Source organism: Triticum aestivum, chromosome 1D, assembly GCF_018294505.1.
Source record: "Triticum aestivum cultivar Chinese Spring chromosome 1D, IWGSC CS RefSeq v2.1, whole genome shotgun sequence".
NCBI classification, from domain to species: Eukaryota; Viridiplantae; Streptophyta; class Magnoliopsida; order Poales; family Poaceae; genus Triticum; species Triticum aestivum.
The window spans coordinates 319,692,462-319,720,253 of NC_057796.1; the positions used below are offsets into that span (position 1 = coordinate 319,692,462).

The 27,792-nt window shown below is 44.3% G+C and overlaps 1 pseudogene; it reads right to left on the reverse strand.

The window, feature by feature from the left end:
• Window positions 1–27,792, reverse strand: part of LOC123159101 (putative F-box/LRR-repeat protein At5g02700) — a 44,915-nt pseudogene that overhangs the window by 11,328 nt on the left and 5,795 nt on the right.

A 27,792-nucleotide genomic window follows, 5' to 3' on the forward strand; every position in this document is an offset into this window, starting at 1 on the left:
ATGAACATGTTGCAAAATCTTGGGAGAGGATGAAATTGATTATAAGAAATTGCCCTACTCATGGTTTAAATCTATGGATGATCATACAAAATTTTTATGCCGGATTGAATTTTGCTTCTAGAAATCTTTTAGATTCGGCTGTCGGTGTCAAAACCGGCGGATCTCGGGTAGGGGGTCCCGAACTGTGCGTCTAGGATCGATGGTAACAGGAGACGGGGGACACGATGTTTACCCAGGTTCGGGCCCTCTCTATGGAGGTAATACCCTACTTCCTGCTTGATTGATCTTGATGAATATGAGTGTTACAAGAGTTGATCTACTACAAGATCGTAATGGCTAAACCCTAGAAGCCTAGACTGTATGACTATGGTATAATGTGTATCCCCCTATCCGGACTACGCTCTCCGGTTTATATAGACACCGGAGAGATATAAGGTTACATGGAGTCGGTTACATCAGAGGGAATCTACATAGTCGATTGCCAAGCTTGCCTTCCACGGCAAGTAGAGTCCAATCCGTACACGGGTGCAGTCTTCGACCTTCATGTCTTCACAGCCCATCAGTCCGGCCCAATGGATAACAGGCTGGACGCCCGAGGACCCCTTAGTCCAGGAGTCCCTCAATAGCCCTTGAACCTGGCTTCAATGACGAGGAGTCCGGCGCGCAGATTATCTTCGGCATTGCAAGGCGGGTTCCCCTTTTTCCGAACTCCAAGATAGTCTTCGGATGATTATCCAGACCTGTTACACACACCATACGCAACCGCAGAGAGAATATATTTTTACATGAGTCTAATCTGCTGACAGCTTATTATGACATGACATCACGTCTGTCCGGTCATAGTTTCAAACCGTTTTTTGTCTGCCGCTCCACACTTAAGACGCGGTTGCCATTGGCACGTCTTGTCGAAGCAGAGATCGTGCCCCCTTATCGCGGGATTCTCATCAATGCGGGCGTGGGTGACCCAACCGTGCCGTTTGCACGGCCCTTGGGAATAGGCGAGTGGGGAGGCGCTTGATATTCATGGCCTTTATAAGGAGATAAGGATTCCCTTCCTTCACCCACACCTTGGTTCCTCCTCAGCCCTTCCGTCCCTGAGCTCCAGCGCCCAAGTCTTTAGCTTTTCCCTTGTTCGAGAAAGCACTCCAAATATGTCCGGATCCGGAGCTGGAGGCAAGTGGATGGCCTCCTCCGTTAAGAAGAAGGATGTCAAGGAGCTCCGGGAGGCCGGATATCTGGCCAAGGAGATCGCCCACCGACTCCCGACCAAGGGACAGATCGTCCCTACTCCAGAGCCCCACGAGAGGGTTGTGTTTCTTACACATTTCGTCCGCGGGCTGGGGTTCCCTCTTCACCCATTCGTCTGTGGGCTAATGTTTTACTACGGGCTGGATTTCCATGACCTGGCCCCCAACTTCATTCTCAACATCATGGCATTCATTGTCATGTGTGAAGCCTTTCTCCGCATCCCACCTCATTTTGGCCTGTGGCTGAAGACCTTCAATGTGAAGCCAAAGGTGGTGAATGGCCAACAAGCAGAGTGCGGAGGCGCCATGGTGGGCAAGATGCCCAACGTCACCTGGCCCGAAGGCTCATTTGCGGAGACGGTGAAGGATGGCAGTCGGGGTGGTTCTACATCACCAAGCCGCGCGACGCCAACTGGGTGGCGGCCCCAGAATTCCGATCCGGAATCCCGATGCAGCTCACCTCCTGGCAAGAGAAGGGCCTAACCTGGGGTCCCTCGGACGAGCTGACTGGGCTCCAGACGTGCGTCCAGAACATGATAGACAGGAAAATCAAGCTCGTCAACGTGGTCCGGGTCATGCTTATTCGTCGGGTCCTTCCGTGCCAACGCTGGACTTGCTATCTGTGGGAGTTCGATCCGGCCAAGCACCAGACGCTATTAGAGCTCTTCGGCACGACACACGAAGAAATCTGGAAAGTGCTCTTCAAGGTCGGCGAGACGCCACCGCCTACGACCGAAGATCGCGGGCTTAGCTTAAAACGCCAGGCTAACCCGGTCAGTTCTTTTAATGTTTTCAAGGAGTACCCTCTACTAGCATATTTTGAGAGGAAACTTAAGCTTTCCTTCCCCTATTTTCAGGCCTGGATCAAGGTGTCAGAGGAGATTAACTGTCCGGCTCCGCTGCCCGAAGACCAAGAATTCCCATTACTGACGAAAATGTTGTTCCCTACACCTTATGAGGTGCCGGAGAAGACGGCTAAGAAGGCGGCCAAAGGGGCCAAGAAGGGCCTTCGCCGGAAAGGCACTCCGGACGTGATGTCCGGAAGCGAGACTTCCTCTCCGTCTGCTGACGACGACGACAAAGAGGAAGAAGAAAACGACTCCCCACCTGAAGTGGGGAGGAAGAAGAGAGCGGCCCCCACAATTCCGGAGGCGAAAGCGCCTAAGAGGGTTAGAGGCTCCCTCGCGGATAACTCCGTGTGGGATGTTGATAGCAGTCCGGAGCGACCTCGTCGGACCAAGCCTCAGGCCGCCTCGTAAGTACCAGAATCCGAAAACGTCTGGCCTTTCTGGGCTATGATATTGATATACCTTAAACTGTGTTATTGCAGTCCAGCACGCGATGGCTCCCCGCGATCCTCGACAGAGGGATCGCTAGACTAAAAGGAGATGGCTAGCATGTCTCCGCCACCTGCTCATTCCGTCTCTCCCAAGGGTGACAATGAGGCGGTGTCGCAAAAGACCTTCCCCGACCGGGGGGAGCTTCCGGAGATTGTCGGGGTGGCGCCCCAGGACGATTCTTCAGTCGCCGGACACATGGGGGAAAAGCCCCTATGAGGACTGGTGACGGGGGCCGAGTTCCCCTCGGGCCTGAGCCGGACACCATTCCGGAGATCTATGCGGTCCCGGAGTCCAGCGAACGGCATTCCCCAAAAGGAAGGAATGTGCTTGTTCCGCCGGTGATCTCTGTCCAACCAGAGGCACCGGATAATCTGCTGGAGGCACTACGAGGCGCCTCTATTGTGGATGAACACCGTGCCCTTATGGGCACGGCAATAGAGAAGGTTCAGTTCGTCAAAAGCGGACTGACCGAAGCCTGTACTGGCCTTCTATCAGGCTTTGAGGTAAGTAATGTGGTTGTAGAAAGAATATCACAATATAGACAGTAGCCCCTGATGCTCTGTTAGGTGTTCGGGAAGAAAAAAGCCGAACAGAGGATCAAGAAAAAATATCGCAGGAGTCTAACGTAAATTGTCTATGTGACTAAGCAGGTGTCGCTGCAGGTTGCCGTTCATGCTGCGGAGGTCTCCGGACTGAAACGGAAACTGGGGCGAGCCGAGGAGGAGCTCGGCCTCGTGAAGAAGCAGCTGGAGGATAGCCAAGGTATGCAGTACCCCGCGGGTATATTTTTAAGAAAAAATGAATAGTCCGTCCGGACTAAGGTGTTGTAAACTTTATTAGGGGCCACGACCGAGGTGGCAGCCCTCAAGAAGGCGTTAGCCAAGGCCGAGGACAAAGCGGCCAAGGAACGCGTTGCGCGCGAGAAGCACGAGGCTGTGGTTAGCAAGGCCCAGCAAGAGCTCTAGGACGCCGTCGAGAAACTCGAGTCCTTGGAGCGCGATTTTAAGACGCAAGAGTCCGAACTTGCGAAGGCCCGCCGGAGTGTACAGGATGCCCGAGCCGAAGCCCAGAGCGCCCACCAAGAAATTCAGGCGGCCAAGGAGATTACGGCGAGTAAGTCTTTCGCTATGCAAAGCAAGTATGCGAAGGAGACATCCCTTGTACTGACCCAAACTTGGGTTTTCCAGGGGCGTTTATGAATCTGCCGTGCAGCATATCAGATGCTGTCGAGTTTTATCGAGCCGAAGAGGGGATGTCTACGGAGAAGCTATTCTGGTCCCAGTATCTGGGACCCAAACATCCGGTGCCCTTCAGCGACCAGCTAAAGCAGTTGGTCGAGCTGCACAGGTCGGCAGAGCTAGCCACGAAGGACCTGATAGTCCGGTTATGGCCTGCCGAATCTATACATAGCAGTTACTTCGGCCTCGTTAAGCGGCTTGTAAGTGCCTGTCCGTGGCTCGAAGCCGTGAAGCGGTCGGTCTGTATTGAAGGTGCTCGTATGGCCTTTGCCCGCGTCAAGACGCATTGGGCAAAGCTGGATGCCAAGAAGCTGATGACCGAGGGACCACCGGAGGGCAAGGAGCATCGTCGACCCGAGCTCTATTTTGATGGTGTCCTGGAGGGGTCCTGCCTTGTGGCAGAGCAATGTTCGAAGGATGTTATATTCCCATGAGAACATCTGTATTATCCTGTCCTGTAATATGGAACAATGATGTTATTTAATATAATGCTTGCGGTTTAAATTTTACCTCCTGTGCGGCCGTTTATGAAATCTGAGGGTTGACTAGTCGTCGGCTTCTGCCCCCATGTAGATAGTACGGGGGTGTTTGGGATAAATCTAAACACTCTTTACTCCACATTCTGGTCCTTAAAGGAGGTGTTTAGCGCAACGAACAAGGCAATCAGACTATGCGGTCTTCACCGCCCTCACTTAGCCATAGGAGTTTGACAATTGAGAAAGTTGGCGAAGCCCCTGGTATTCGGAAGACCGAACTAGGGGCGCTATACACGCCTAATCGGGGGAACCGATTCTTCGCAAGAAGCGGAAAAAATCTCTAACGATTTGGAACCTCTCGAACAGCTGACCAGCTCTCCCCGCATCATGACAGTCAATTTTCGGCTTTCTCTACTGAGGTGCTCGTCCGGAAGAACCGGGACACAATCACATTAGTTCTCCCTTTACTACCCTAGCCGATGTAGCGGAACGTAAGGTAGTAAGCACAGGAGCCGGGCAACCCAACTATTGACCAAAGACATGATTCGGAGCCGATGCATATAATGCTATAAGTTCAGGGTGCCGAACTATACTGTGAAAGTGTTTGGACTTCTATTGCTGTGATGCGGGGTGTAATGAAGCCCCTGGCGTAGTAATACGTATCATGGTGTACGTGTGCAATGAGTAATAAATACTAAGGTGAGGAAACGGGAAAAAATGAAGTAATGAGCTGACGCCACCATTTATTCACCATTGTGATGTAATTAGTACGTCGAGGCGTACTTTGTACAAGTAATGCGATAAGCAAGTAAGGCTATTTAACATGCCGTAACCAAGGGCGAGCTGTGTGCAGGTATATAAAACAAGTATGGTAATCGTTTAGTAGAGATCACCTGGGGATTCCCTTGTATGCCAGAGCTCCTTGCCTCCTTGGTGTGTTCTGCAAACGGGTCGTCCATATAGAAATCGAAAAGAGAAGTGAACCCGTAATAAAAATAGAAGGTAAAAGCGTGCGAATCCCAGGGTCGGTCAAGCCGTACTGTGGATCGCGAGCGAGTTATGACTCCGTCAGTACCCATGGTGTTTTGAGTGCATAGTTTATGTACGCGCGGTACTAATGCCAGTGCCTCATCGGGACTGGGATGGAGGCCAAACTGCTAATTCGGCTCGTGACGAGCCTAGCTATCCTGTTGCAGTGTAGTCCGGACCCTCTTAATGATGTCCAGGGGCTCGGCAGCCGGATTATAGTGCTGCTTGAGAAGGCCGCTCTGTACTTCTGCTGCTAGGGCGGCGGTTTGCTCCTCTGTACGGAGGGAGCATTCCGTGTTTCCGTTTACTGTAACGACGCCACGTGGACCGGGCATCTTGAGCTTGAGATAACCGTAATGTGGCACCGCGTTGAATCTAGCGAATGCGGTTCATCCGAGCAGTGCGTGATAGCCGCTGCGAAATGGGATGATATCGAAGATTAGTTCTTCGCTTTGGAAGTTATCCGGGGAAACGAATACTACCTCCAGCGTTATTGAGCCCGTACAACGGGCCTCTACGCCTGGGATGACTCCTTTAAAGGTGGTCTTTGTGGGCTTGATCTGTGAGGGGTTAATGCCCATTTTCTGCACTGTACCCTGATAGAGCAGGTTGAGGCTGCTGCCGCCGTCCATAAGGACGTGTGTTAGGTGAAATCCGTCAATAATTGGGTCGAGGACTAGTGCGGCTGAACCGCCATGGCGGATACTAGTTGGGTGATCTCGACGATCGAAGGTGATCGGGAATGATGACCACGGATTGAATTTCGGGGCGACTGGCTCTACCGCATAGACGTCCCTGAGTGCGCGTTTGCGCTCTCTTTTGGGAATGTGTGTAGCGTATATCATGCTCAGCGTTTTGACTTGAGGGGGAAATTTCTTTTGCCCCCCAGTGTTCGGCTGCCGGGGCTCCTCGTCATCGTCCTCGCTTTGTGATTCCCCTTCCTTGTTTCTGCTATTAACCTTGTTGGCTTGTTGAAAGACCTGACAATCTCTGTTAGTATGGTTGGCCGGTTTGTCTGGGGTGCCATGTATCTGGCAAGGATGATCGAGTATGCGGTCCAAGCTGGATGGTCCTCCGCTGCTTCTTTTATAGGGCATCTTTCGCTGGCCGGACTTGGAGCCACTGAATCCTACGTGAACTGTAGTGTCATCGGTGTTATCGCCATTGCTTCGGCGTTTGTGTCTGTTGCGCCGGAGCTTGCCGGTGCTGTTTTTGGCCTTGGAGGGGCCCGTTTCATTGGCTGTGTTTGTACTGCGAGCCAGCCAACTATCCTCTCCCGCGCAAAAGCGGGTCATGAGTACCGTGAGGGCTGCCATGGACCTCGGCTTTTCTTGGCCGAGGTGGCGGGCGAGCCATTCACCACAAATGCTATGTTTAAAGGCCGCTAGGGCTTCGGCATCCGGACAGTCAACGATTTGGTTCTTTTTAGTTAGGAACCTAGTCCAGAATTTCCTGGCTGATTCTCCAGGTAGTTGAGCTATGTGACTTAAGTCATTGGCGTCTGGTGGCCGGACATATGTACCTTGGAAGCTGTCCAGGAAGGCTTCTTCCAAGTCCTCCTAGCTGCCGATAGAATTTTCAGGCAGGCTGTTAAGCCAGTGCCGAGCTGGCCCTTTGAGCTTTAGTGGGAGGTATTTAATGGCGTGGAGGTCATCTCCTCGAGCCATATGGATGTGGAGAATAAAATCCTCAATCCATACTGCAGGATCGGTTGTGCCGTCGTATGATTCGATATTGACGGGCTTAAACCCCTCGGGGAATTCATGATCCAGTACTTCATCTGTGAAGCAGAGAGGGTGTGTGGCGCCTCTATATCGGGCCGCATCACGGCGTAGCTCTGATGGAGTCCAGTACTTCATATTTTTCTGATTTTTATTTATTTTTCTACGTATTATTTTCCGCGGAACTTATTTAAAAAAAACTGCGCCCGCGCGCCGACTGGGCCAAAGGCCCAGCCCCTACGGCCCGTCGTCTCCGTTCCGGAGACGGGATCGCCGCCCGAGTCCCGGCCGGTTACGCCGCCGCCCGGTGCCCCCTTCCCCAAGCTTCGGACCCCCCCTCCTATATATATAGCCCCCCCCCCTCTCTCCCTCAACCCGCAAGCCGCCGCCGCCGCACTCACCGCCGCCGCCGCCGCCCGCATCGCGCCGCTCGTCGCCGCCGCCGCTAGCCCGCGCCGCCGCCGCCGGGAGCCGCCGCCCTCGCCTCGCCCGCCCCTCGCCGAGCCCCGCACCCCGCCGCCGGAGTCGCCGCCCCGCCGGAGCCCGACGAGGTACTGCCCGCCGCCCGTTGACTTTGCCGATTTTCGTTTTAAAAAAAACCCTTCATTTAAAAAAAACCCTAGATCGGTTTTTTTCGGTTTTATTATTTTGCGAGCGTTCACCGAACCGTTCGTTTTAACGAACGCGTTCATCGGTTTTCTCTGTTAACGAACGTCCGTTATTTAACCGTTCGTCCGTTTTTCTTTTTCGTCGGAGTTTTCTCGTTATTTTCTCAGATTCGATTTCTGATCGAATCTTCGATTCTGTTTAACTTTTCGCTCGTTTATCGGAATCAGGCGATTCAAGCGCCTAGAGTTTCGTCTCGAAATTCTCTTTCCGTTTAACCTACTCAAACAAGTTTTTGCTACAGTAAAATTTGACCTAGATCCAGATTAGCAAACGAAGTTTCTCTCTTTCGCCGTTTGACTTTCGTTGCTTCTTTCGAGTTGATTCTTTTTGCAAACCGGAGTTCTTAAGTTGAACTTTCTGGTTGGATCTTTCATTCGAGTTTTACCTATGCATTAGATGAGTACTGATTGTATGCTTGTTTGTTCGCGATAGAGTACCCGGAGTGTGCCGCTTGTTACTTCGACTCGTTAGCTTTTGCGGATCATCAGCAAGGCAAGTAACACTTTGATCATACCCCGTTCATACCCAGTTTTATTGCATTAGATCTGTTTTCCTCAAACACTTGCATGATTAGGATCTAATTAAACTGTGGGTATTGGGAAGTAGTTGAGGTAGTGCCTATTACCTGTTTTCTTATCAAACCCTTGGGAGTTATTTCTACGTTGCTTTTATTATTGCCATGCTATGCTCGTAGACGTGGATTTGGGTTTGAGTGATATCCATGACAGATGTGAGATGTTTATTAATGGTTCAACTTAAGGTGGCAACTAAAACTCACATCTGGGTGGATTGAGGCACCTGGAGAACCCAGTGTTGCCTGTATGTATAAGGTCCGCCACCCAGGCTCAAAGGGATCATAAGATTATTCATGCTAGAAACTTCCGTGTGCAGCCACAAGCTATTATGGGCTCTAGCATAGCTGAGTAGGTTACAGGATCTCTTGAAGAGGTGGACTAGCAGATGTAGGGGAAAGTAGGTGTACCGGTCCATCCAGAGTAAAGAGTGATTGTTTCTGAAAGACTGTGTCTCGGTCATCCGTTTCTCAAACATCATGTAGTGCGAGAATCAAGCGGAGGCGATCGAGTCTTGTGGGGAAAAGTGCGCAAACCTCTGCAGAGTACAAACTGATCATGATTAGCCGTGTCCCCGGTTATGGACAACTTGAGTATCTAGTACCTGGATTATCATTTGAATCTCATCACCATGTTACTTATAATTAATTTTGCTGGGTTAATGATGACACTTAATTGGGATTGAGTTGGAGGTACCTTCTCAATGTTTCACAACCACCATGATAGTTAAATAAAATTTATTCCTTTGAAGTAGGATAAAATTGGCTTTTCGCAAAACTGTAACCATAGAGCTTTCCACCAGCCATAAATGCATATAGTATAGCATTATTATTGTTCATTGTTCTCTATGTGTTACTTTGCCAGCATATCCTATGTGCTGACCCGTTTTCGAGCTGCAATGTTTCATGTTGCAGAATTTTCAGACGACGAGTGAGGTGCCTTAGGTCGTGGTCTTATACTCAGTGATGCCGCTGGAGTTGATGGACTCACTTATCTTCCAAGCCTTCCGCTGTTATCGTTTTAGATGGCCTTAAGCCATGTTTATCATACTTAATCTCTTCGGAGATATTCGATGTAATAAGTGTGTGATTGCTACTCTGTTATAAATCCTCCATTTGTACTGTGCGTGTCAGCATTACTGATCCAGGGATGACACTGGTGCACAGCAGCACAGGCCATTTGAGGTCTGGTCGCTACAAGTTGCCGATAACTCGGTTACAAAACATGATCATCTCATACAATAAAATATAGCATCATGTCTTGACCATATCACATCACAACATGCCCTGCAAAAACAAGTTAGACGTCCTCTACTTTGTTGTTGCAAGTTTTACGTGGCTGCTACGGGCTTAGCAAGAACCATTCTTACCTACGCATCAAAACCACAACGATAGTTTGTCAAGTTAGTGTTGTTTTAACCTTCGCAAGGACCGGGCGTAGCCACACTCGGTTCAACTAAAGTGAGAGAGACAGACACCCGCCAGTCACCTTTAAGCAACGAGTGCTCGCAACGGTGAAACCAGTCTCGCGTAAGCGTACGCGTAATGTCGGTCTGGGCCGCTTCATCTCACAATACCGCTGAACCAAAGTATGACATGCTAGTAAGCAGTATGACTTATATCGCCCACAACTCACTTGTGTTCTACTCGTGCATAACATCAACGCATAAAACCAGGCTCGGATGCCACTGTTGGGGAACGTAGTAATTTCAAAAAAATTCTACACACACGCAAGATCATGGTGATGCATAGCAACGAGAGGGGAGAGTGTTGTCTACGTACCCTCGTAGACCGATAGCGGAAGCGTTAACACAACGTGGTTGATGTAGTCGTACGTCTTCCCGATCCGACCGATCAAGTACCGAACGCACGGCACCTCCGAGTTCAGCACACGTTCAGCTCGATGACGTCCCTCGAACTCTGATCCAGCTGAGTGTTGAGGGAGAGTTTCGTCAGCACGACGGCGTGGTGACGATGATGATGTTCTACCGACGCAGGGCTTCGCCTAAGCTCCGCTACGATATTATCGAGGTGTAATATGGTGGAGGGGGGCACCGCACACGGCTAAAAGATCGTTGATCAATTGTGTGTATAGAGGTGCCCCCCTGCCCCCGTATATAAAGGTGCAAGGGGGAGACCGCCGGCCAAGGAGGAGAGGCGCGCCTAGGAGGAGTCCTACTCCTACCGGGAGTAGGACTCCCCCCCCCCCTTTTCATGTTGGACTAGGAGAGAGGGGGAAGAGGTGGAGGGGAGGAAGGAAGGGGGGCGCCGCCCCTCTCTCCTTGTCCTATTCGGACTGGGGGGAAGGGGCGCGCGGCCCTGCCCTGGCCTCCTCTCCTCTCTTCCACCTAGGCCCACTTAAGGCCCATTAAGTTACCGGGGGGTTCCGATAACCTCCCGGTACTCCGAAAAAATCCAGATTTCACCCGGAACACTTCCGATGTCCAAACATAGGCTTCCAATATATCAATCTTTATGTCTCGACCATTGCGAGACTCCTCGTCATGTCCGTGATCACATCCGGGACTCCGAACAACCTTCGGTACATCAAAACATATAAACTCATAATATAACTGTCATCGTAACGTTAAGCGTGCGGACCCTACGGGTTCGAGAACTATGTAGACATGACCGAGACACCTCTCCGGTCAATAAATAGCGGAACCTGGATGCTCATATTGGTTCCCACATATTCTACGAAGATCTTTATCGGTTAGACCGCATAACAACATATGTTGTTCCCTTTGTCATCGGTATGTTACTTTCCCGAGATTCGATCGTCGGTATCTCGATACCTAGTTCAATCTCGTTACTGGCAAGTCTCTTTACTCGTTCCGTAATACATCATCCCGCAACTAACTCATTAGTTACAATGCTTGCAAGGCTTATAGTGATGTGTATTACCGAGTGGGCCCAGAGATACCTCTCCGACAATCGGAGTGACAAATCCTAATCTCGAAATACGCCAACCCAACAAGTACCTTTGGAGACACCTATAGAGCACCTTTATAATCACCCAGTTACGTTGTGACGTTTGGTAGCACACAAAGTGTTCCTCCGGTAAACGGGAGTTGCATAATCTCATAGTCATAGGAACATGTATAAGTCATGAAGAAAGCAATAGCAACATACTAAACGATCGAGTGCTAAGCTAACGGAATGGGTCAAGTCAATCACATCATTCTCCTAATGATGTGATCCTTTTAATCAAATGACAACTCATGTCTATGGCTAGGAAACATAACCATCTTCGATCAACGAGCTAGTCAAGTAGAGGCATACTAGTGACACTCTGTTTGTCTATGTATTCATACATGTATTATGTTTCCGGTTAATACAATTCTAGCATGAATAATAAACATTTATCATGATATAAGGAAATAAATAATACTTTATTATTGCCTCTAGGGCATATTTCCTTCACCTGCTTGATTGATCTTGATGATATGAGTATTACAAGAGTTGACCTACCACGAGATCGTAGAGGCTAAACCCTAGAAGCTAGCCTATGGTATGATTGTTGTTGTCCTACGGACTAAAACCCTTCGGTTTATATAGACACCAGAGGGGGCTAGGGTTACACAGAGTCGGTTACAAGGGAGGAGATCTTCATATCCGTATTGCCAAGCTTGCCTTCCACGCCAAGGAGAGTCCCTTCCGGACATGGGACGAAGTCTTGAGTCTTGTATCTTCATAGTCCAACAGTCCGGTTGTCCGAGGACCCCCTAATCCAGGACTCCCTCAGTGGTCGTTCCGCATTACGCGAGGGAGATATGTGCTGCAGCGCCTCCTCATCGAATTGAGGTAGCGGTCTGCATTTTGGGTAGCGCTTGGCTGGGCGCTTGAGGCCGTATTCTTTGGCTGTCAGGACATCGGTCCATCTATCGACGAGCAGATCTTGTTCAGCTTGAAGCTGTTGCTGTTTCTTTTTCAGGCTCCTTGAAGTGGCTATGAGCTTAAGCTTAAAGCGCTCCTGCTCTAGAGGATCCTCAGGCACGATGAAGTCTTCGTTGCCGAGGGTTGTCTCCTCCTCGGAGGGTGGACGGTAACTATCGTCCTCCGAGTCATTTTCTATGGCCTGTTCATCAGGGTTATCTTGCCCGTTGTCGTGTTCCTCCTGTTCGGATGCAGCTCCGACAGGGTCTTCATTGTTTTCGGCGTCGCCCGGAGTACTATTTTCTCCGGTGCCAGTGTTGCTATCTTTTGAGCGACGAGGCTTAGAATGGCGTTTGGGCCACCGACGCTTGGACTGCGTCTTAGAGGGTTTATTCGCATCTGGCTCTTCTTTGTCGTCGCCAGATCCTTTAGGTGTATCAACCATGTACACGTCATACGACGAGGTGGCCGTCCAACGTCCAGTGAATGGCGGGTCTTGGCCTTGCTCCTTATCAGCATCGTCGTCCATACCGTCTATGTCTTTGGAGCCATAGTCAAGCACGCCGGTTAAGTCATCGATAGTGGCTATGAAGTGGGTGGCGGGTGGGAAGCAAAATTCCTCGTCATCCGCCTCTAGCTCGAACCGAACATAGTTCGGCTGTGAGTCCTCCTCCAAGGGCAAGTTCTTTAAAGAGTTTAGCACGTCACCAAAAGGTGAGTACTGGAAGATGTCTGCGGCGCTAAATTCAAAAATCGATAACCTATCCAGCTCGGTGTCCGCAGGCGTACCTGGTCCGGAACTTATAGCCGGAGACGAGTCCGGAGTTCCATTGACGCAAATATTGCAGGATGTCGAATCCGTGTGTGGCTCCAACGCCGCAGACTTTGTGGCCTCGGAGGGCATGATCTGCTTTGGTTCTAAGGCCGTTGCAGCAACAGGAACCATCTCTTGGATGTGATCCGATGACAGATCTAAGTCATGTTCATCGGGGCGAGGGACAGCAATCGCTGCGGTCTCAAACCCATTGAAGATCAAGTCTCCACGGGTATCCGCAATGTAGTTCAAGCTTCCAAATCTGACCTGATGGCCAGGGGCGTAGCTATCGGCCTGCTCCAAATGGCCAAGCGAGTTGGCCCGCAGTACGAAGCCACCGAACACAAAAATTTGTCCGGGGAGGAAGGTTTCTCCTTGGACAGCGTCCCCATCAACGATTGAAGGATCCATCGAACCTTTCGTCGACGGCACAGTGGAACTCTCAATGAAAGCATCAATGTCGGTGTCAACACCGGCGGATCTCGGGTAGGGGGTCCCGAACTGTGCGTCTAGGATCGATGGTAACAGGAGACAGGGGACACGATGTTTACCCAGGTTCGGGCCCTCTCTATGGAGGTAATACCCTACTTCCTGCTTGATTGATCTTGATGAATATGAGTGTTACAAGAGTTGATCTACCACGAGATCGTAATGGCTAAACCCTACAAGCCTAGCCTGTATGACTATGGTATAATGTGTATCCCCCTATCCGGACTACGCTCTCCGGTTTATATAGACACCAGAGAGATCTAGGGTTACATGGAGTCGGTTACATCAGAGGGAATCTACATAGTCGGTTGCCAAGCTTGCCTTCCACGCCAAGTAGAGTCCAATCCGGACACGGGTGCAGTCTTCGGCCTTCATGTCTTCACAGCCCATCAGTCCGGCCCAATGGATAACAGGCCGGACGCCTGAGGACCCCTTAGTCCAGGACTCCCTCATCGGCCGCGGGAGGTACTTTTATGGAAAGTACTTTAGGAGAATCTACTAAAATCCTAGATAATATTATGGTTAATTATTCTCAATGGCACACCGGAAAATCCTCTTCTACTAAAAAAGTGCATGCGATTGAAGAGATTAACGTTTTGAGTGGAAAGATGGATGAACTTATGAAATTGTTTGGTAGTAAGAGTGCTCCTATTGATCCTAATGATATGCCTTTGTCTACTTTGATTGAGAATAATAATGAATCTATGGACGTGAATTTTGTTGGTAGGAACAATTTTGGTAATAATGCGTATAGAGGTATTTTTAATCCTAGGTCGTTTCCAAGTAATTAATTATGGTAATTCCTACAACAATTCTTATGGAAATTATAATAAGATTCCGTCTGATCTTGACAACAATATTAAAGAATTTATTAGTTCGCAAAAGAAATTCAATGCTTTGGTTGAATAAAAATTGCTTAAGATTGATGATTTGGTTAGGAACGTGGATAGAATTTCTCTTGAGATTGATTCTTTGAAAATTATATCTATTCCACCCAAGCATGATATTAATGAATCTCTGAAAGCTATTATAATTTCCATTGATGAGTGCAAAGAAAGAACCGCTAAGATGCGTGCTAAGCGAGATTCATTTGTAAAAGCGTGTTCTTCTAGTTTTTGTGAAAATAATGATGAAGATCGTAAAGTGATTGATGTGACTCCTATTGAATCTTTATTTTCTAATATAAATCTTGATAAAGATGGGACTGGAGATGAGTCAACTTTAGTTAAAAGGCTTCCCAATATTTTGGAGTTTATAGATCTTGATGCAAAAATTGATAAAAGTGGGATTGGAGAGGTCAAAACTTTAAGTAGTGATGAACCAACTCTTTTGGATTTCAAGGATTTTAATTATGATAATTGTACTTTGATAGATTGTATTTCCTTGTTGCAATCCATGTTGAATTCTCCTCATGCTTATAATCAAAATAAAGCTTTTACTAAATATATTGTTGATGCTATGATGAAATCTTTCGAAGAAAAGCTTGAATTGGAAGTTTCTATCCCTAGAAAACTTTACGATGGGTGGGAACCTACTATTAAGATTAATATTAAAGATTATGAGTGCAATACTTTGTGTGATTTGGATGCTAGCGTTTCCACTATTCCAAACACTTTATGTGATGTGTTAGGTTTTCCGTGAATTTGATGATTGTTCTTTAAATTTGCATCTTGCGGATTCCAGTATTAAGAAACCTATGGGAATGATTAATGATGTTCTTATTGTTGCAAATAGGAATTATGTGCCCGTATATTTCATTGTTCTTGATATAGATCACTTTCCTAGAAAAAAATTAAGTTGCCATATGAATCTATTATGAGAGATACTTATGGATTTCATACCAAAGATGACAATACCTAGATCTATTGCAATATGCCTAGCTAGGGCATTAAACAATAGCGCTTGTTGGGAGGCAACCCAATTTTATTTTTGTGTTTTTTGTTTTTCTACTGTTCTTCAATAAAATAAACATTATTACCTCTGTAGTAATTGTGTTTTGGTGTTTCAATTAGTGTTTGTGCCAAGTAAGACCTTTGGGATGGCTTACGGCGATAGTTGATTTGATCTTGCTGGAAAACATAAACTTTTGCGCCTAGTAAAACAATTCTGAAAAATCACAGAAGCATGCTTTTGATCTCAAATTTTTACACAAGATTGATGTACAAATTTCCCAGGTTTGTCCTAATTTTTCAAAAAAATTGGAGTTACAGAAGTACTCGTAGTTTACACATTACTACAGGCTGTCCTCTTTTTGACAGATTCTGTTTTCTATGTGTTGTTTGCTTATTTTGATGAATCTATGGGTAGTATCGGGGGGCATGAACCATGGAGAAGTTGGAATAAAGTAGATATTACACCAATATAAATAAAGAATGAGTTCACAACAGTACCAAAAGTGGTGATTTATTTTCTTATAATAACGGATCTCATGAGTTTTCTGTTGAGTTTTGTGTTGTGAACTTTTCAAGTTTTGGGTAAAGATTTGATGGACCATGGAATAAGGAGTGGCAAGATCCTAAGCTTGGGGATGACCAAGGCACCCCAAGGTAATATTCAAGGACAACCAAGAGCCTAAGCTTGGGGATGCCCTGGAAGGCATCCCCTCTTTCGTCTCCGTCTATCGGTAAATTTTCTTGAGGCTATATTTTTATTCACCACATGATATGTGTTTTGCTTGGAGCGTCTTGTATGATATGAGTCTTTACTTTTAGTTTGCCACAATCATCCTTGTTGTACACACCTTTTGAGAGGGACACGCATTAATCATGAATTTATTAGAATACTCCATGTGCTTCACTTATATCTTTTGAGCTAGGCAATTTTGCTCTAGTGCTTCACTTATATCTTTTTAGAGCACGGCCGTGGCTTTATTTTATAGAAATTGTTGAACTCTCATGATTCACTTATATTATTTTGAGAGTCTCCCTAAAAAGCATGGTAATTTGCTTTGGTTATGAATTTAGTCCTAATATGATGGGCATCCAAGAGGGATATAATAAAAACTTTCATATAAAGTGCATTGAATACTATGTGAAGTTTGATTCTTTATGATTGTTTTGAGATATAAAAATGGTGATATTAGAGTCATGCTAGTGAGTAATTGTGGATTGTTAGAAATACTTGTGTTAAAGTTTGTGATACGTCTCCAACGTATCTATAATTTTTTTATTGTTCCATGCTATTATATTATCCATCTAGGATGTTTTATAAGCATTTATATGCTATTTTATATGATTTTTGGGACTAACCTATTAACCTAGAGCCCAGTGTCAGTTTCTGTTTTTTTCCTTGTTTTTGAGTATCCCAGAAAAGGAATACCAAACGGAGTCCAATTGACCTGAAATTTCACGAAGATCGTTTTTTGACAAGAAGAAGCCCACGGAATACCAGAGATGGGCCAGGAGAGTCCCGAAGACACCACGAGGGTGGGGGAGCACCCTACCCCCTGGGCACGCCCCCCTATCTCGTGGCCGCCTCGTTGACCCCCCTGACTTGTTCCCGATGCCAACACGTCTTATATATACCCAAACTTCCAGAACATAACCTAGATCGAGAGTTCCGCAGCCGCAAGCCTCTGTAGCCACCAAAAACCAATCGGGACCCTGTTTCGGCACCCTGCCGGAGGGGGGATCCATCAATGGTGGCCATCTTCATCATCCCGGCGCTCTCCATGACGAGGAGGGAGTAGTTCACCCTCGGGGATGAGGGTATGTACCAGTAGCTATGTGTTTGATCTCTCTCTCTCGTGTTCTTGATTTGGCACGATCTTGATGTACCGCGAGCTTTGCTATTATAGTTGGATCTTATAATGTTTCTCCCTCTCTACTCTCTTGTAATGGATTGAGTTTTCCCTTTGAAGTTATCTTATCGGATTGAGTCCTTAAGGATTTGAGAACACTTGATGTATGTCTTGCATGTGCTTATCTGTGGTGACAATGGGATATTCACGTGATCCACTTGATGTATGTTCTGGTGATCAACTTGCGAGTTCCGTGACCTTGTGAACTTATGCATAGGGGTTGGCACACGTTTTCGCCTTGACTCTCCGGTAGAAACTTTGGGGCACTCTTTGAAGTTCTTTGTGTTGGTTGAATAGATGAATATGAGATTGTGTGATGCATATCGTATAATCATACCCGCGGATACTTGAGGTGACATTGGAGTATCTAGGTGACATTAGGGTTTTGGTTGATTTGTGTCTTAAGGTGTTATTCTAGTACGAACTCTAGGATAGATCGAACGGAAAGAATAGCTTCGTGTTATTTTACTACGGACTCTTGAATAGATCGATCAGAAAGGATAACTTTGAGGTGGTTTCGTACCCTACAATAATCTCTTCGTTTGTTCTCGGCTATTAGTGACTTTGGAGTGACTCTTTGTTGCATGAGGGATAGTTATATGATCCAATTATGTTATTATTGTTGAGAGAACTTGCACTAGTGAAAGTATGAACCCTAGGCCTTGTTTCCTAGCATTGCAATACCGTTTACGCTCACTTTTATCATTAGTGACCTTGCCGTTTTTATATTTTCAGATTACAAAAACCTATATCTACCATCCATATTGCACTTGTATCACCATCTCTTCGCTGAACTAGTGCACCTATACAATTACCATTGTATTGGGTGTGTTGGGGACACAAGAGACTCTTTGTTATTTGGGTGCAGGGTTGTTTGAGAGAGACCATCTTCAACCTACGCCTCCCACGGATTGATTAACCTTAGGTCATCCACTTGAGGGAAATTTGCTACTGTCCTACAAACCTTTGCACTTGGAGGCCCAACAACGTCTACAAGAAGAAGGTTGCGTAGTAGACATCAAGCTCTTTTCTGGCGCAGTTGCCGGGGAGGTTAGTGCTTGAAGGTATATCTTTAGATCTTGCAATTGAATCTTTTAGTTTCTTATTTTATCACTAGTCTAGTCTATAAAAGAAAACTACAAAAAAATGGAATTGAGGTTGCCTCATATGCTTCATCTTTTTAATGTCTTTCGTGAAAATGATGGAAAGGAAAATTGTGCCCAAGTGCTGGAAGAAGAATGCATTAGAATGTTTGGCACTAAATATTTTAATGATGAGCATGATTGCAATGTTGTTAGTATGAATTCCTTGAATATCCATGATGCTAATGATATGCAAAGCCACAAGCTTGGGGAAGCTATGTTTGATGAAAATGATATTTTTGTCCCCCAATTTTTGATGAGCAAATTTATTATGATGAAAGCATGCCTCCTATTTATGATGATTATATTGATGAAAGTGGATTTGGAGAGGACGTGACTTTATTTAGTGATGAATCCACTATTTCGGAAGAGGTTCCAATTGATTATGAGAACAAAGTTGCTATCTATGATGATTATTGTGATGACTTGTATGCTATTAAGAATAATGATAACCATGAAACTTGTCATCATGATTTTAATTTTCGATTGGATTATGCCTCACATGATAGTTATTTTGTTGAGTTTGCTCCCACTACTATTCATGAGAAGAAGTTTGCTTATGTGGAGAGTAATAAAAATTCTATGCTTGTGCATCATGAAAATAGTGCTTTATGTCATAGTTATATTGTTGAATTCATTCATGATGCTACTGAAAATTATTATGAGGGAGGAATATATGCTTGTAGGAATTGCAATAATATCAAGTTTCCTCTCTATGTGTTGAAAATCTTGAAGTTATGCTTGTTTTGCCTTCCTATGCTAGTTGATTATTGTTCTCATGAGTTGTTTGCTCACAAAATCTCTACGCATAGGAAGTGGGTTAGACTTAAATGTGATAGTCATATTCTTCACGATGCTCCCGTTATGTTTCAAATCTTATCTTTTATGTGAGCATCATTGTCATCATCATGCCTAGCTAAATGGCATTAAAGAAAAGCGCTTGTTGGGAGACAACCCAATATTTACCCCTACTGTTTTTGTGTGTCCACATGATTAAGCTACTGTATTAATCATGTTTTATAGCTTTTGTTTCAATATTGTGCCAAGTAGAACCTTTGGGAAGACTTGGGTGAAGTCTTTGCGATCTTGCTGTAAAAAACAGAAACTTTTGCACTCACGAGATTAGCTGCTATTTTTTACTGGAGAGTGATTTTAGGTTGATTCTTTTTTCAGATGATTAATAGACAAATTCCTCACGTCCACCAATTTATTTCAGAATTTTTGGAGATATAGAAGTATTCCAATGATACAGATTACTACAGACTGTTCTGTTTTTTGACAGATTCTGTTTTCTATGTGTTGTTTGCTTATTTTGATGAATCTATGAGCAGTATCGGAGGGTATGAACCATAGAGAAGTTGGAATACAGTATATATTACACCAATATGAATTTATAATGAGTTCACAACAGTACCTAAGTGGTGATTTATTTTCTTATACTAACGGAGCTTACGAGTTTTCTACTGAGTTTTGTGTTGTGAAGTTTTCAAGTTTTGGGTAAAGATTCGATGGACTATGGAATAAGGAGTGGCAAGAGCCTAAGCTTGGGGATGCCAAAGGCATCCCAAGGTAAAATTCAAGGACAACCAAGATCCTAAGCTTGGGGATTCCCCGGATGGCATCCCCTCTTTCGTCTTCGTTCATCGGTAACTTTACTTGGAGCTATATTTTTATTCACCACATGATATGTGTTTTGCTTGGAGCGTCATTTTCTTTTGTTTTTCGTGCTGTTTGAATAAAATACCAAGATCTGAAATTCTTAAATGTTAGAGAGTCTTCACGTAGTTACATAATTATTCGACTACTCATTGATCTTCACTTATATCTTTCGGAGTAGTTTGTCGCTTGCTCTAGTGGTTCACTTATATCTTTTAGAGCACGGCGGTGGTTTTATTTTATAGAAATTATTGACCTCTCATGCTTCACTTATATTATTTTGAGAGTCTTTTATAATAGCATGGTAATTTGCTTTGGTTTTGAAACTAGTCCTAATATGATAGGCATCCAAGATGGGTATAATAAAAAACTTTCATATAGAGTGCATTAAATACTATGATAAGTTTGATACTTGATAGTTGTTTTGAGATATAAAGGTGGTAATGTTGGAGTCATGCTAGTTGGGTAATTGTGGAATTGAGAAATACTTGTGTTGAGGATTGCAAGTCCCGTCGCATGCACGTATGGTAAACGTTGTGTGACAAATATGAAGCATGGGGTGTTCTTTGATTGTTTTCCTTATGAGTGGCGGTCGGGGACGAGCGATGGTCTTTTCCTACCAATATATCCCTCTAGGAGCATGCGTAGTAGTAGTTTGCTTCGAGGGCTAATAAACTTTTGCAATAAGTATATGAGTTCTTTATGACTAATGTGAGTCCATGGATTATGCGCACTCTTACCTTTTCGCAATTTGCTAGCCTCTATGGTACCATGCATTGCCCTTTCTCACCTCGAGAGTTGGTGCAAACTTCGCCGGTGCATCCAAACCCCGTGATATGATACTCTCTATCACAGATAAGCCTCCTTATATCTTCCTCAAAAAAACCACCATACCTACCTATCATGGCATTTCCATAGCCATTCCGAGATATATTGCCATGCAACTTTCCACCGTTCCGTTTATTATGACACGCTCCATCATTGTCATATTGCTTTGCATGATCATGTGGTTGACATCGTATTTGTGGCAAAGCCACCTTCATAATTCTTTCATACATGTCGCTCTTGATTCATTGCATATCCCGGTACACCGCCGGAGGCATTCACATAGAGTCATATTTTGTTCTAAGTATCGAGCTACAATTCTTGAGTTGTAAGTAAATAGAAGTGTGATGATCTTCATTATTAGAGCATTGTCCCATGCGAGGAAAGGATGATGGAGACCATGATTCCCCCACAAGTCGGGATGAGACTCCGGACGAAAAAATAAAAATAAATAAAAGAGGCCAAAGAAGCCCAAATAAAAATATATAAAAAAGAGGCCATATAAAAAAAGAGAAAGGCCCAAACAAAAAATATAAAAAAATGAGAAAAAAGAGAGAAGGGACAATGCTACTATCCTTTTACCACACTTGTGCTTCAAAGTAGCACCATGATCTTCATGATAGAGAGTCTCTTATTTTGTCACTTTCATATACTAGTGGGAATTTTTCATTATAGAACTTGGCTTGTATATTCCAATGATGGGCTTCCTCAAAATGCCCTAGGTCTTCCTGAGCAAGCAAGTTGGATGCACACCCACTTAGTTTCTTTTGATGAGCTTTCATATATTTATAGCTCTAGTGCATCTGTTGCATGGCAATCCCTACTGCTTGAATAGATGAATATGAGATTGTGTGATGCATATCGTATAATCATACCCGCGGATACTTGAGGTGACATTAGGGTTTTGGTTGATTTGTGTCTTAAGGTGTTATTCTAGTACGAACTCTAGGATAGATCGAACGGAAAGAATAGCTTCGTGTTATTTTACTACGGACTCTTGAATAGATCGATCAGAAAGGATAACTTTGAGGTGGTTTCGTACCCTACAATAATCTCTTCGTTTGTTCTCCGCTATTAGTGACTTTGGAGTGACTCTTTGTTGCATGTTGAGGGATAGTTATATGATCCAATTATGTTATTATTGTTGAGAGAACTTGCACTAGTGAAAGTATGAACCCTAGGCCTTGTTTCCTAGCATTGCAATACCGTTTACGCTCACTTTTATCATTAGTGACCTTGCCGTTTTTATATTTTCAGATTACAAAAACCTATATCTACCATCCATATTGCACTTGTATCACCATCTCTTCGCTGAACTAGTGCACCTATACAATTACCATTGTATTGGGTGTGTTGGGGACACAAGAGACTCTTTGTTATTTGGTTGCAGGGTTGTTTGAGAGAGACCATCTTCAACCTACGCCTCCCACGGATTGATTAACCTTAGGTCATCCACTTGAGGGAAATTTGCTACTGTCCTACAAACCTCTGCACTTGGAGGCCCAACAACATCTACAAGAAGAAGGTTGCGTAGTAGACATCAGTTTGTGATTCCCGTAGCATGCACGTATGGTGAACCGTTATGTGATGAAGTCGGAGCATGATTTATTTATTGATTGTCTTCCTTATGAGTGGCGGTCGGGGACGAGCGATGGTCTTTTCCTACCAATCTATCCCCCTAGGAGCATGCGCTTAGTACTTTGTTTCAATGACTAATAGATTTGTGCAATAAGTATGTGAGTTCTTTATGACTAATGTTGAGTCCATGGATTATACGCACTCTCACCCTTCCACCATTGCTAGCCTCTCTAGTACCACGCAACTTTCGTCGGTGCCATACACCCACCATATACCTTCCTCAAAACAGCCACCATACCTACCTATTATGGCATTTCCATAGCCATTCCGAGATATATTGCCATGCAACTTCCACTGTTCCATTTTATTATGACATGCTTCATCATTGTCATATTGCTTTGCATGATCGTAAGATAGGTAGCATGATGTTTACATGGCTTGTCCCTTTTTTGATGTCATTTGCTACGCTATGTCATTGCACATCCCGGTACACCGCCGGAGGCATTCATATAGAGTCATATTTTGTTCTAATTCTTGAGTTGTAAGTAAATAAAAGTGTGATGATCATCATTATTAGAGCATTGTCCCATGTGAGGAAAGGATGATGGAAGCTATGATTCCCTCACAAGTTGGGATGAGTCTCCGGACTAGGAGAAAAAAAGAAAAAATGAGAGAAAATAGAGAAGGGGCAATGTTACTATCCTTTTTCCACACTTGTGCTTCAAAGTAGCACCATGATCTTCATGATAGAGAGTCTCCTATGTTGTCACTTTCATATACTAGTGCGAATTTTTCATTATAGAACTTGGCTTGTATATTCCAATGATGGGCTTCCTCAAATTTCCCTAGGTCTTCATGAGCAAGTGAGTTGGATGCACACCCACTTAGTTTCTTTTTGAGCTTTCATAAACTTATAGCTCTAGCGCATCTGTTGCATGGCAATCCCTACTTACTCACATTGATATTTATTGATGGGCATATCCATAGCCCGTTGATGCGCCTAGTTGATGTGAGACTATCTCCTTGTTTTTGTCTTCTCCACAACCACCATATTCTATTCCACCTATAGTGCTATATCCATGGCTCACGCACATGTATTGCGTGAAAGTTGAAAAAGTTTTAGAACATCAAAAGTATGAAACAATTGCTTGGCTTGTCATCGGGGTTGTGCATGATTTAATACTTTGTGTGATGAAGATGGAGCATAGCCAGACTATATGATTTTGTAGGGATAACTTTCTTTGGCCATGTTATTTTGAGAAGACATGGTTGCTTTATTAGTATGCTTGAAGTATTATTTTTTTATGTCAATATTAAACTTTTGTTTTGAATCTTATGGATCTAAATATTCATGACACAATGAAGAAAATTACATGGATAAATATGTTAGGTAGCATTCCACATCAAAAATTCTGTTTTTATCATTTACCTACTTGAGGACGAGTAGGAATTAAGCTTGGGGATGCTTGATACGTCTACAATGTATCTATAATTTTTTATTGTTCCATGATATTATATTATCTGTTTTGGATGTTTTATATGCATTATTATGCTATTTTAAATTATTTTTGGACTAACATATTAACCTAGAGCCCAGTGCCAGTTTCTGTTTTTTCCTTGTTTTTGAGTTTCGCAGAAAAGGAATATCAAACGGAGTCCAAACGGAATAAAACTTTAAGATGATTTTTCTTGGACCAGAAGACACCCCGAGGGCTTGGAGTCCAAGCCAGAAGAGCCACGAGGCGGCGGCAAGGGTGGAGGGTGCGCCCTAGGAGGGGCGCCCCCTACCTTGTGGCCCCCCCGGGGATCCCCTGACCTACCTCTTCGTCCTATATATTCACATATATTCCAGAACCCTGAGCGGGAGCAAAAAAATACTTTTCCTCCGCCGCAACCTTCTATTCCCGTGAGATCCCATCTTGGGGCCTTTTCCGGCGATCTGCCGGAGGGGGATTCGATCACAGAGGGCATCTACATAAACCCTATTGCCCTTCCGATGAAGTGTGAGTAGTTTACCTCAGACCTACGGGTCCATAGCTAGTAGCTAGATGGCTTCTTCTCTCTCTTTGATTCTCAATACCATGTTCTCCTTGATGTTCTTGGAAATCTATCCGATGTAATCTTCTTTTGCGGTGTTTTTGTCGAGATCCGATGAATTGTGGATTTATGGTCAGCTTATGTATGAATATTATTTGAATCTTCTCTGAATTCTTGTATGCATGAATTGATATCTTTGTATTTCTCTTCGAATTTCCGGTTTGGTTTGGCCAACTAGATTGGTTTTTCTTGCAATGGGAGAGGTGCTTAGCTTTGGGTTCAATCTTGCGTGATTTCACCCAGTGACAAAGTAGGGGTAGCGAGAAACGTATTGAATTGTTGCCATCGAGGATAAAAATATGGGGTTTTCATCATATTGCTTGAGCTTATTCCTCTACATCATGTCATCTTACTTAAGGCGTTACTCCGTTCTTTATGAACTTAATACTCTAGATGCATGCTGGATAGCAGTCGATGTGTGGAGTAATAGTAGTAGATGCAGGCAGGAGTCGGTCTACTTGACACAGACGTGATGCCTATATGCATATATAATCATTGCCTTGGATATCATCATAGCTTTGCGCTTTTCTATCAATTGCTCGACAGTAATGTATTCACCCACCGTATTATTTGCCTTCAATAGAGAAGCCTCTAGTGAAACCTATGGCCCCCGGGTCTATTTTCCATCACATTTGTTTCCGATCTACTATTTTGCAATCTTTTATTTTCAGATCTATAAACCAAAAAACCCAAAAATATTTAGTTATCTTTTGTTTAGTTTTATCTATCTCTATCAGATCTCACCTTTGCAAGTGACCGTGAAGGGATTGACAACCCCTTTATCGCGTTGGGTGCAAGTGTCTGATTGTTTGTGTAGGTGCATCTATTGGGGACTTGCGCGTTTCTCCTACTGGATTGATACCTTGGTTCTTAACTGAGGGAAATACTTATCTCTACTGTGTTGCATCACCTTTTCCTCTTCAAGGGAAAAACCCACGCAAGCTCAAGAAGTAGCAGGGTCTAGCCGACAAGTTACTCAGTTTTCTCGTTTCCGGACGTGGGATCGATGATAACCCCGAAAGATCAGCGTGATAGTACGAATGAAGCAACCAGAGCGTCTTCATGACGTGTAGAGACTCATGGGTTGTCTGGCAGCCCTGAGCATATTCATTTCATGACTCGTTGAAAAGCCTTGCCGCTTTACCGACTCATGAAGAAATTAGATGAATTCGAGTGGACGACTGAAGTGCAGGTTGCATTCCACGAACTCAAAACCTTGCTCTCCACCCAACTGGTGGTTGCTGCTTCGGGTAGCCGAGAGCCTTTGCTCTTGTACATTGCAGCCACGAGCCAAGTGGTTAGCACCGTCATCACTTTGGAGTGTGGGGAACAAGGCAAAGTCTTCAAGACCCAGCGACATGTCTACTACATTTCAGAAGTCTTGACCCTTCCAAGCAGAGATGCCCGCACTATCTGAATTTAGTTTATGGCATCTATCTGATTGTAATTGATTGTATTCATATCTTTTCACACCACTCTCTTAGACAGACTATTGTTGTAGTTGTCTTTAATTGCTTATGTTTATTGTTTTTATAGGGGTGTAGGAATTTCAAAATTGTGTTAGCATACAGTAGATAATTATGAATTGCAACTTTAAAAGCAGTTCGCAGTGATGCATGATTAGAATCAAATGCTATTTATACTAACTTACCTCTTGAGTTGTGTGTAAGTTTCATGTGGATGAAGTTTTTAAGACAAGGAGACAATGATATGAGAAGATCAATAATATGCAAGCGTCCAAGCTTGAAGATGCGCAAGGCACGCCCAAGAAACATTTCAAGAGATCTCAAGCTTCTAAGCTTGGGGATGTCCAAGGCACCCTCTTCTTCCTCAACAATCATCAATTTATCTTGGTTGGTCCTATGTTTTTGTTCATTCACATATTATGTGTTATTCTTGGAACATCTATTTATTTTGCTTGTTGATCATTGCAATCATCATATCTTACCACTATGATTTGAGAGAGCTTATTCATGGTCATAGATTTAAAGAATTCCTATATTGCCACACTTATATCTTTTGGAGCATGTGTTCCTTCCTCCGTTCTTAAATATAAGTCTTTTTAGAGATTCCAATGCTAACTACATACAGAACAAAATGAGTGAATCTACACTCTAAAATATGTTTATATACATTCGTATGTAGTCCATATTGAAATCTCTAAAAAGGACTTATATTTAGGAACGGAGGGAGTAGAAAAGAACTAAGCTCTCTATGCTTCACTGATATTGTTTTAGAGAGTTGGATAGCAATTGGTTGTTGGCATAGCATTGATATGTTCATACTGAATTGATAAGTATGTATAGGTTGTATAATAATAAAAAATCATGAACAATCTATGGAAGCTAAAAGCTAGGAGAATTGGATTCTTCGCAATCATTTTGAGGTAATTCCACATAGAACACTCTAAAATCAAACAAGAGTATTTACATGTTCTAGAAGTTGATAAGAAGAGTCGCAACGCCTTGCATATGCACATTCACAAAAAGGCATCCTCCAACCAACCATTTTGTGTCTTTCGTAACACAACGTCATACAAGTAGGAAGCATAGTTGCCAACTACTTTAGCAAAAAGGCAATAGAGTTAAAGATGCCAAATTGGCTAATATATTTTGATTGCACATCAAATATTGACCCAAAAACATTTAGCATTAGTCATGAACAGGTGTTGAGGTCTTCGAAAACATTCATATCAAGACATGTTGCAATGTTTGCACAGAGAAACCAGGAAAAGGAAACCCTCGTAAGGGCATCAACCTGGTCAGGCTTCTCTACAGTCTCTACAAGAAAAGCTATCAAAGGGATCAACCATGGGCAGAACATGATCATTATGGTTATCACACCTTTGGATACATCCGATAGGATGTGCACTACCAGAGTAAGATCTAAAATCAAACAGAGCATTTCGAGAAGCTCTACTATCAAACTGTAGGCACTTGTATTGATTAGTTCTCCATTTTCTGAGTGCATTTGCCTTCGACAACAAATTTCATCAACTCAAGCACCTTAGCATTCAGAACAAAGAACTTGGCAAACTGAACATCTGGCTTCTTGCCCGTGTAACACTTCAACTCTACATATCTGATATGGTCAAGAGACTCAATCAGATCTGTTGGCTCATGATGATGCACATTTTGCATATCCATCTGCAGAGATGACTAAAAAGAGAATAAAAAATTCAGAAATAGTTATTACCAAGCCAGAACATAATTGTTTCTACCTGGC